Source organism: Eurytemora carolleeae, unplaced genomic scaffold (genome assembly GCF_000591075.1).
Source record: "Eurytemora carolleeae unplaced genomic scaffold, Eaff_2.0 scaffold1904, whole genome shotgun sequence".
Classification (NCBI taxonomy): Eukaryota; Metazoa; Arthropoda; class Copepoda; order Calanoida; family Temoridae; genus Eurytemora; species Eurytemora carolleeae.
Window position 1 is genome coordinate 30,960 of NW_019397798.1, and position 10,367 is coordinate 41,326.

The 10,367-nt window shown below is 32.9% G+C and overlaps 1 long non-coding RNA gene across 1 annotated transcript; it reads right to left on the reverse strand.

The window, feature by feature from the left end:
- Window positions 1-2,020: 2,020 nt before the first annotated feature.
- LOC111715940 (uncharacterized) lies at window positions 2,021-6,759 on the reverse strand. The gene is made up of 7 exons (XR_002768352.1): window positions 6,694-6,759; window positions 5,815-5,868; window positions 5,347-5,396; window positions 4,989-5,052; window positions 3,468-3,525; window positions 2,641-2,706; window positions 2,021-2,184 (listed from the first exon to the last, which is right to left on the reverse strand). It is a non-coding gene; the product is annotated as an uncharacterized LOC111715940 (long non-coding RNA).
- Between the last annotated feature and the right edge of the window lie 3,608 nt (window positions 6,760-10,367).

Genomic DNA, 10,367 nt, shown 5'->3' on the forward strand with positions numbered 1-10,367 from the left:
ATGTAATTGGAGCTGGGAACTTTAGAATGGTGGATATCAGGATTAATGCTTAATCCTCTCTTTTTGCTAATCTCGAGACTAACAAAATTATGTTAGTCTCGAGATTAATTATAATTTCTCACCCATTTATATATTAACACATTATTAGTTCAAATTAGTCTAAAAAGAATCTCAAACGTATTATTTCATATATTTCTTTACCGATTAATTTACAAAATGGCCGACAACAAATTCTTTATTTGCTAGAAATTGCGGAGGTCTCTCATTGGATAAAATTCATTTTCAAGGCTGTCATTGGTCAATTCAATTTACGAACTATATTCCTTCACTCTCATTGGAGAAAACAATGTACGGATATCCAAAGAGAGAGAAAAAGAGTGGATTAAGGACTAAAATTATGAGCTTTCACAATGAATATCCGGATTAAGAAGTCAAGATTTTATCCATTCTAAAGTTCCCAGCTTGGGTCAAATGTGTAAATGAATTTCTGAACAATGTCTTCAGGTTAAAGGAGGTGTTACTTCAGAGTTTGAATTACCACAATTAGCAAATCTGGGGAACTTTCAGATCTAAGGGAAAACCAAGCATATAACAATGTGAGTGTGTGTGATATAGAAAACATGATATAACTACAGCTGAAAAATGTGCAATATGAGGTCAAAATCAAGATTTATATTCTCTTGTGTTTCCCCTGCTCCCATCTATAGGGGTGAGCAAGAAATTGGTAGGGGTTGGCAAGATAAAAATGTTTGCGCTCCACACAATAACAGTTTCGCTCAAACCTAATAAACTCCTGTATCCGCCCCTGAGATTCTGATGTAAATCACAGATTATATACTAAGCTTGAATAAAGTTAAAACATAGCCCTACTGAAGTCCGATCCATAGAGTTAAAATTGAATGGGAATTATATACAGATGTAAAACTATTATTGGTCTAAACAAAATTATTCTATCACCTTTGGACCAACATTCCCAACCTATGAGGCTATGATTCACCCAACAGAGAGAGGTTAGGTTACTTAACATCCCTTGAGAAGATTAGGTAAAATAACCACACACTCTGCAGAGTTTTCAAGGCGGATACAGGGGGGGGGGGACGGCAGGACCTTTGCACCCCCCTGACAGATTTAGGGAAGGGCGTAGCAAAACAGGAAAGTCAAAAAAAAATTCGACTTCGGCGCGTCTTTTGGCTCCTAAATCTGGATTTTTTTGTTCCTAAATAAATCTAGCACCCCCTCACTTAAATCCTGCATCCGCCCCTGCTTAACTTCCTTGTAAAGTAGTTGTAAATAATGAAAATAATATATATAATTATATTTTGATTATGTAAAAAACTCTCAATAATATGATATTTGTACCAGTCCCAGACTCACTACCCCAGATATAATTAAAAGTATATCCAATAGATTTTGGAAGAGTATGAGGACTAATATTAAATATGAAATTTCCTTTTCTTGGTCTTTATTAACAGGCGTCCAGAAGCCATGTATGACATATAGAATATGCTGTAAAAACTAAATTTTAAATGGAAGGTAGAATGGAGAGAAAGTTTTCGTATTTAGACATAAAAAAAGTCTACTCTGATTTGTAGGTAAGAGTAGGAGTTGGTATTAGTGCTGTTCTGGTATAACCAATCTGAGTGGGATCTTACTAATATATTACCCAGACCTCCACCCAACTCCAGCATAGCCCTTCATATACATATCAGGTTGTATGACTGCCGCCAGTCTTTGTGTATTCTGGGCTGGTTGTGTTAATATAATTATGAGCTAAAGGTGACATGATATCCATGTTGCAAGCTTTCAAATATTAAAATTAATATTCTATGTCCCTCATATGTACTAAATTATATGGCAACTAACTCCGCAACACTTTTCTTTTTAGACACAGGTCCATTTGTGGGATGGATCTTTATGGAAACTTAACTGTTACCACATTTTCGGTGCAAAACTAATAACTAATAAAAACTACGATAAAACAATATTTAATCTATTTTGAATATAAACAATTTTATAAAATTATTTTGAATTAATACTTTTTTCAATTTTAAACTTTGGTTACAATATAAATCCAGAACATTTTTCTTTTCACTGAAATATTCTTGATCTACCAGTCTAAATTGGAGGCTTCTTTAGACCAATTATATCTTCCTCCTCGGTTGTAGAACATTGCCTCGTCAAATCCTGATGGAAAAATATTCTTTTTAAACATAGATATTTATGATCAGAGCTGGGAATTTTTGATCTTGTGTTAATATACAGATTTATTTAATTTTTATTGTTACATCCCTTAAAGAGTATTGTCTGAGAACAACAAACAGCAGACCAAAAGCCAGGAAATTTTGTGCAGAGCCCACTGTGGATTATATTATCAAGTGATCATGGTTGTATACATGTAAAAACCCAGCTCTGGGTGCAGAATTGTACGTACAATGTACATTGTAATGCCCCCCCCCCTCCCCCCGATTCAAAATTTGAAAGATGGATCTTGAACCAAAATGTTGAGGGTAAACTAGCGATGTCAACGCAAGTGGATTTTACTTGTGCGAAATTGCCAGCCCTGTAAACTCTGCGCAATTCCACGCAACGGAATTCCATTTGGAAACCTTAGGGTAAACACTGGATCCCCTGGGCCTGTACCTGATTTATTCATGGCATTCTGCACACCAACATCCAGAATAGATTTTGATGGAGTCTTCATACCCTCTAAAATATCTTGTGTCAGGGGTATTGGGTATGCATTTGCTGGGGGAAAGAGGAGGGAAGGGGGGAAGGGGGGGAATTTATCAGATATATTTGTAGAATTTAAATTTTACATATCTCAGCTGCGTTTTGATCAGTAAAATCGCAGAACAATGATGTTAACTACTTGTTCAAAAAATTGTGTGTTGTTACATGAACATATATTGGTTAATTCACACCGAGAAACAAATCTAACAGGTACATAAAAAAAACATAAAAAAGCGCAAAAAAAAGCTTTCATTAATCGAAGGTTAGATATTTTCATGAAATTAGAAAATATGTTCAAAAATCACTGATCACTTATCAGTTTTTCTCATAGTCAGATTTAATGTTGTAGCTTTTAAAATCTCTACAAATTTTCTAAAACACAAAAATTCAATAATTTTAATTTTAATTTTAATATAATGTTTGGAAAATGACTTAAAATTATATTAATCCGAAAAACTTAATATTTAAGTCGTGGGATATCCTGCTGTATTTTTTTTTAAAGATTTTATAAATTATTTATTGTTATTCTTATTTTATTAGATTTTAGATTTACTTCTGGGCAGTATGGAACATTTTATTAACAACTAATTTGCTATTTCTTTATTGTAAAAAAATACTGTGAACTGTGATCCATCCTTTTAATTTTTTAGAGAAAAAGAAAAGATTGGAATCTTATTATTATTGTTATTATTATTATAACCAATTACACTTAAAATAAAGTGTTTTCTTTTTATTACCTGTGTTATCTAAGAACCTCATATACTCATCTAGAATCAGGTAGGAATTCCTCATAGCCTAGAATACAATATACAATTTTTATATTTTACTACAGTTTTTCAGTGTTTAATCAATATTTGATACGAACGTAAAGAATTAGGGTTTTCTAATTTTTATATATCTTTGCAACTTGATTGTGTTCAAACTATAAATTCTCTTGAATTAAATATTCAAAGTTTGAAATATCAAATTTTGACTGTAATGTAAAAATGATTTGAGCCCGAGCCCCTGAAGTCCGATCCATAGAGTTAAAATTGAATGGAAAATAAAATGAAAAGGGGAAGAAAAAAGTAAAGGAAAAGGGGAAGGGTAACTGCGGATAAAACGGGAAGGGTGGGGGAAAAGGTTGGGGAGAGGGAAGAGAGTGAAGTTGAAAGGTGGGGAAGGAGATAGGTAGAGAAAGAGATAAGTAGGAAAGCGGAAAAGAAGGGACGGAGAAGGTTGGGAGGGAAAGGGGAAGATTGAGAGGGAAAGGGCAAGGTTGAGAGGAAAGAGGAATATAGGGAACTACGGAAGGGACGGGGAAGGTAAGATAGGGAAGGGGAACGAAGGAAGGAAGGTTGAGAATCGATGGAAGGTTGGCCAATAAAGAAGTGAAGGAAAGAGGAATATAGAGCAAGGGAAGGGCTGGAACTCTTTACCTCTACATAACTACATAATTTTATCTAAAATCAGAGAGTTTTCATAAATAATTTCCCCCAATAGTTATAATGCAGCAAAAAAAACGTGTTCAAAATTGTTCGCGCTCTGCGCACAATTTCCTAATAAATATGATACAAGGATGCTCATTACTCAATAATTTTTCCAAATAGTCAAACCTACAAAAAAATTTCACAAATTTTCCCCCCAAGAAAAATGATGTGAAATGAATTCCAAGAAACAATATACTCCTGAACTGACAAATAATCAATCCCGACTATTTTACCATTGCCATCATACCATTAAACAAAGTTTTTAAAACATTTGCCTATGGCACGATCTTTGCTTTTTAAAATGCACCATTTTAAGGATTATTATGCACTGCAAAATAAATATTATTTTTTTTTAGTTATCGAATTTGGGGAAGGCAAATTGGGGGGGGGGGAAGAATAAAAAAAATGGAATTTTATACGCTCCTGGACTTTTACTACACCGTTTTCATACATTTTTAAAATTAAAATCAATTATTTTCAATTGCGGTTTCTCTATAAAAGTCACTCGTGAAAAAATTGGAGAAAATTGTCTAAATTATGCACTTTTCAGGTCGGAAAAATGTCCACATTTTTTATTACAAAAATATTATGGTGCTGTTGCGAATCCTTTTTGGAACAAAGGAAAATCTTTAGAAAAATGCACGACTTTTTGCAGTTGAGATCAACAACAAAAACATGATTACAAGAATTTAAAAAAAACCTAGTTGAGTTTAATGAAGAATGAATTTGAACAGTGTGGTGTTGCAAATATGTTGAAGTAAAGCATCATCGGATTTAATGTTTAGTTACCGTTCTAAAAACATGTTCCACTGTTCTCCAGAGATCAGAAACTTTTCAACTTTGCGAAGCGCTCCTAAATTTTAACTTTATGCTAACAGCCTTTTTTTAATATTTAATGAAAATAATAGATTTTTCTAGTGAGCTATTTATATACAAGTAAGAAATAAGTGTCTGCTCTGAAAGGTTTATTTAATGTAAAATGATTTATGTCTGATAGGTCTCAAAACACAGAAATTTATGGTTCTGGTATTAATTTTTACATAGCAATTTATCATTCAAATATATGTAAGTCTAAATCGCCTAAATATTTAGAAAAAGTCACAAAATTTACAAATCCTACATTTGAAGTTGTCCAAAAAAACTTTACCTGGGCCCATGTTTTCTGCCTCGATTGGTAAACACTGAAATACTTTCCACCTACAGCAGAAATAATATTAGGCTTTACCAGGATCACTTTAAAATTCATGATTAATAATTTGGATTTCAATTTTGATTATATGAAATCTGTTTAACAGCATGGAAACACATAAATATATATAATTCAATAGAAGCTGTAAAAAGCTTGTTATTAATCAAAACAAAAATAAAAAAGTCGTCTTCATTGTATTGATATAATCGCCTACCACTTATGACGGGGAATTCTTAAATTAAGGATTTGCGGGCCGAATCTTATAAATAGTGCCATGTAAAAATCAAAATAATTTCCGTACTTTTTTCGTATTCATTTTTAAGCAAGGAATTTTCAATTCTTTTCCCTTTTGTTATTATTTAAGCGAATTTAATACTGAAATAATAATTCACCAAGCCAAAAACAGCTGAAAAAAAATGAATTTACCTGGCAGGGTTGAGTTCTCTTATTTGATCAACCATATTTTCCTCCCAATTATAACTAAACAATACTTTTATTAAGAGATTGACTGTCAACATGACATACTGTGACGATCAAATTAAATCGTTCCCATACTATGGTATTCTTTCTCTCTTTATCTGATTATCAATATGGAAGATATCGTCGTTTTTTCTTTAAAAAAGTATTAATTCTACAAATTTCCTTCGTTGTCACTGATGCATAAATCTGCAAGTAGAACCATGATTGAAAATAGTACATTTAAGGTGGAAAAACAAAGAAAACGGCAACGTCATAATTACTGCTTATGTTAATGTACATTTACTCAATTGACATATTGGACATTTGGCATAGGTTTTGTCAGAACAAAATCAAGGTTTGTAAACAAATGTTGAAACTTTTCTGGAGGGCCTGCCTTATTTACCAACTACTGTTTATTAACCTTCAACCCATTCCTGGGCATTTTGCACAAACCTGAACCCCTACCTTAAGTATTCATACCTTGGTACAGAATGTCCCACGAAACATAATAGTGAAGAGAAAAATCTTGAATAATAATATCGTTTTTGATCTTAGAAAAAAATATTCGGCATTGATTCGTCAACCTACTTTTACTTTTATGACAGACCACATTTTGGAAATGCCAGTACCAGGGGTATTTTGTGTTTTTTTTTATTGAGAGGTTTGCTTCTAGTATAAGAATAAATGTCACAAATTATTGCAAAGGTCAAAGACGATATTTAAGTCGTCTCTCAACTGTCATGTTTTGTGGGACACCCTGTTTGTACCATACAATACAACAATGAAAATAAAAAGATTGTACTGCATATTATAACATTTACATGTAGAATTACATTATATATTTACCTGTTTACAACAGTGTTCAGTTTAAAAAGAATATTATATTCTTTGCAGAGCTCCCGTACCCTTATAGTATATAATTTGTGTACAAGTTAATAATCTCCTATCAATATGTATGTCAGGTTTTTTCTTTCTTTTTTGATACATTAAAACTGTGGAATAGATATTTTACTAGACTTTTCAATCTTTTCCAATCATTACTCTGTGACATTAAGTGTCTTGCAGAACCTTTCTTAAAGCTGTTAAGAACTTAATAAAGAAAACTATTAAAAACTTTTAAAGTTTTAGAAGTTATATGTATAACTTTACAATTATGAAACGATTTTTACTGATCAATTAATTCATGGAATTCTTGATTCATAATTGTTTTTCCAGTGTGTAATGCCAAATTCTGTGTACCTTCTGAAGGGTAGATTCCACTCTTAATCTTTTAAAGATTGTAAGGTTTTGTGTTCTTAACCGCTATAGAAAAAGTTCTGTGTGACTTGTACGGAGTTTGATCTGGAATAAGAAGAAAACCGATATGTTACTCAATTTGTTATAATTACCTAAAAATAGAATATGTACTTTAAGACCATAAAACAATGATGTTTGTTAAGAGGGATATTTTTTGAGAAAAACTGTAACCTTCTTTCAATTGTTATTTACGTCAAATTTTCCTGGATAAAGATTCAAGGTGAGTTTTTCCTTTCTTCTTTTCCTTTCTTCCTATCATCTCATTTACATCATCCCTTAAACAATCCTTTCTTATTTTCCTTTCTTCCAATCAACTCATTTATATCATCTATTAACAATCCTTTCTTATTTTCCTTTCTTCCAATCATCTCATTTCCATCATACCTTCAAAAATCCTTTATTCTCATTAATATGTATCATCCCTTAAACAATCCATCCTTATTTTCATATATCTTAATCATCTCATTCAGAACATCCCTGTTTCGCTACTTAGCGATTTTCCTAAAGACCTGAGGAACTCTTTATATGTACCGTGCGGTATTTCTCAAGATCTTTCAGTTCACATCAGTATCTCAAGCGAGAAACACCTAGTGAACTAGCTCCAGCTTTGTAGTGTTAGTGTGTACACAGTACTGCAAATCTCAGCAAATCAAGTAAGTACACCCGTACTTATAAACACCCTTCATAAACAACATCTTATTATTCCTTACATCCAATTCTTTTTCTCCCTATATTCTATTCCTTTTTCGATAGGAAAGAATGACGAGAAAGAATGATTTCAAAAAAAAAGACCCCCCAAAAGCTGGGGCGTCACAACTTTCTATTCTTAGCTTTTTAACTCCTGCACTGGGGATCTTAAGCGCTTCCAATAATGGACTTGGAAACCCGAACGAAACCAGGACACCGACTGAACCGACTCCGATCACGAACTCTCAAACAAACGATAACAGCAAAAAACGTCCCCTTGAAAAAGAGGGCGAAAAAATAAGCCCCCTTGGGAAAAACATGCGTTTAGGTGACGATGTCACCGTTTTGAACCCCCCCAAACCTCGATCTAATTCTCGCAACGAAGTTTATGAGAACCGACGAAAATGCACCACCACCGAACCGAGAAACCTTTAACGCACTTTATCAAATCGTTGTCTTCTTAAGCCACGTAGTTTTCGAGGATTTTGGCACTGTCGACCGTGTTGTAAATGAAAACCGAGAAATTAGAGAATCTAACCAAACAATGAAATATGCTCAGCATTGCGAGAAACTTAAAAAAGAAATGGAAAAATCACAACGTACAGTTAAAATTCTTGATATGCCCGTGGAGGATTCTCTAATTGGTGGTAAAATTGAAAACACTAACACGGCTAGGGAAAACGTTAAAAAAACCTTAAAAAATAAACTGAATGTCGCACCGGAACACCTAATTGGCAGTTCGATTACAATCAATACAAAATCGATACGCGAAGGTAACACACCCGTGGGGATTATTTGCGCCGATAAAGATAAAAAGATCTCGATTGAGAAAGCTCTCAGAGCTGCCTCTAAAAAGGTAGTTGTGGAATGGCCCTCTTATCTATACTCTCACATCAAGGAAATCAGGACGGGGTACAATAAATCTAACAAATTTAAAGGTTCTCAAATTTTAATTCGTCCCTCTGCATCTAACAATAAACTTGTAATATCCTCCCGCCCAACTTCAAGTGATAGATGGGAATATGTTGAAACCTTGAGCTTTCCCCTAAACCCATCAGACATTGATAAGTTTGGTCAAAAAAGACAGCCTTGCAAATCTAATTTTGATGATGTCTCGTTTGATTTCCTTGACGCCAAAGAATACTCTAAAAACATTCCTAGCAATAATATTGACCCTCTAAGCAACTCTTTTCAACCAGCTAAGAATGGTGCACCATCAGTACCACAACCCGGAACACTGCGAGCTACCACACCAACCAAGAATAGATATGAGGGACTCGAAGAAACACAGGCATAATGTTACAAACATTTTATGATTTAAGGATTAAAAGTATTATTTCTTATGATACTCCAATTATTCTTTTCAATTTTATTGCGTCTCGAATAAATAAAAAAATTATTTTCAAAAATTACCAAAAAAAAATTCAATATTCAAAGGTAATGCTCAATACTTTATTCCTAGACAAAATAAATATTGATGATTACAAAATCCTCTACAAGAAAAAATACCCATCCACTATCTTAAATTTCTTAATGATTGATTTTAAGACTACTTTTCGGTTAATAAATCAAGAAAAAATGGTTAATATTATATTTTTCAATTTGGGAAGTAAATTTTTATTCAAATTTATCAACGTATCATGTAAGATAAAAGTCCAAGCTATAAATCCATCTGCCCATCTCATGTTTTTTGACCTCCTCTGGATTATGAATGTTCAATATCAATTTGCGCCTGCGCCAATACCATCAGGTTCGGCCACACATCAGGGGACACTTTCTTATGTATATTCAATGTGTACGCTGAAATATTATGGGAACATGTATGTACTGCACACTTCAGGAACCAGTTCTGCCACGGCACAAACTGAAACAAGTTTAAAAATATATCTTAGTATCAGTGAAACTGTATTCGAACACGGTCGATTTTTAATCAGACTTGATAGTATATTTATCTCAACATATTTTAAAACTTGTAAAATTTCTAATCGTCTAAATTTCTTATCATTTCAAAAAGCTAACGGGGAACAGATATCTTGTTTCTCTTTAAACCTTCCGATTCTATTAAGTTTGAAATTTGTATGCAAGCATCCACTTAGCACATTTTCATTTTATAAAAAATTTAAACTAGGAATTTTTAAACGAATATTAACAATAAGCCATGAATTAATGTTAATTAAATCAAACGTCCTCATTATTTACCTTCAAAAACCTTATAAAAATACACTTGATCTTTTAAACCTTATCTTCTTTAAATGCGTTAAAGCTTATAAGCGCTCATTTTTTTCAATTATATCAATTACGGTACTCATAATAAACAATAATGTCGACATTTAACGATCTAAACGGCATACGGTTTTTATCACAGAACGTTAATTCTTTGAACTTATCAACGCGTTTTCAATTAAGCAACAATTTAAACAGATTTGACCAGAAGTTAGAATCCATATTAGACAAGAAGGCAGAAATAATCTTACTGCAGGACATTAGGTTGGGTACAGAAGGCGAAAAAATTCTTAAAAAAAGGTTAGAATTCCATA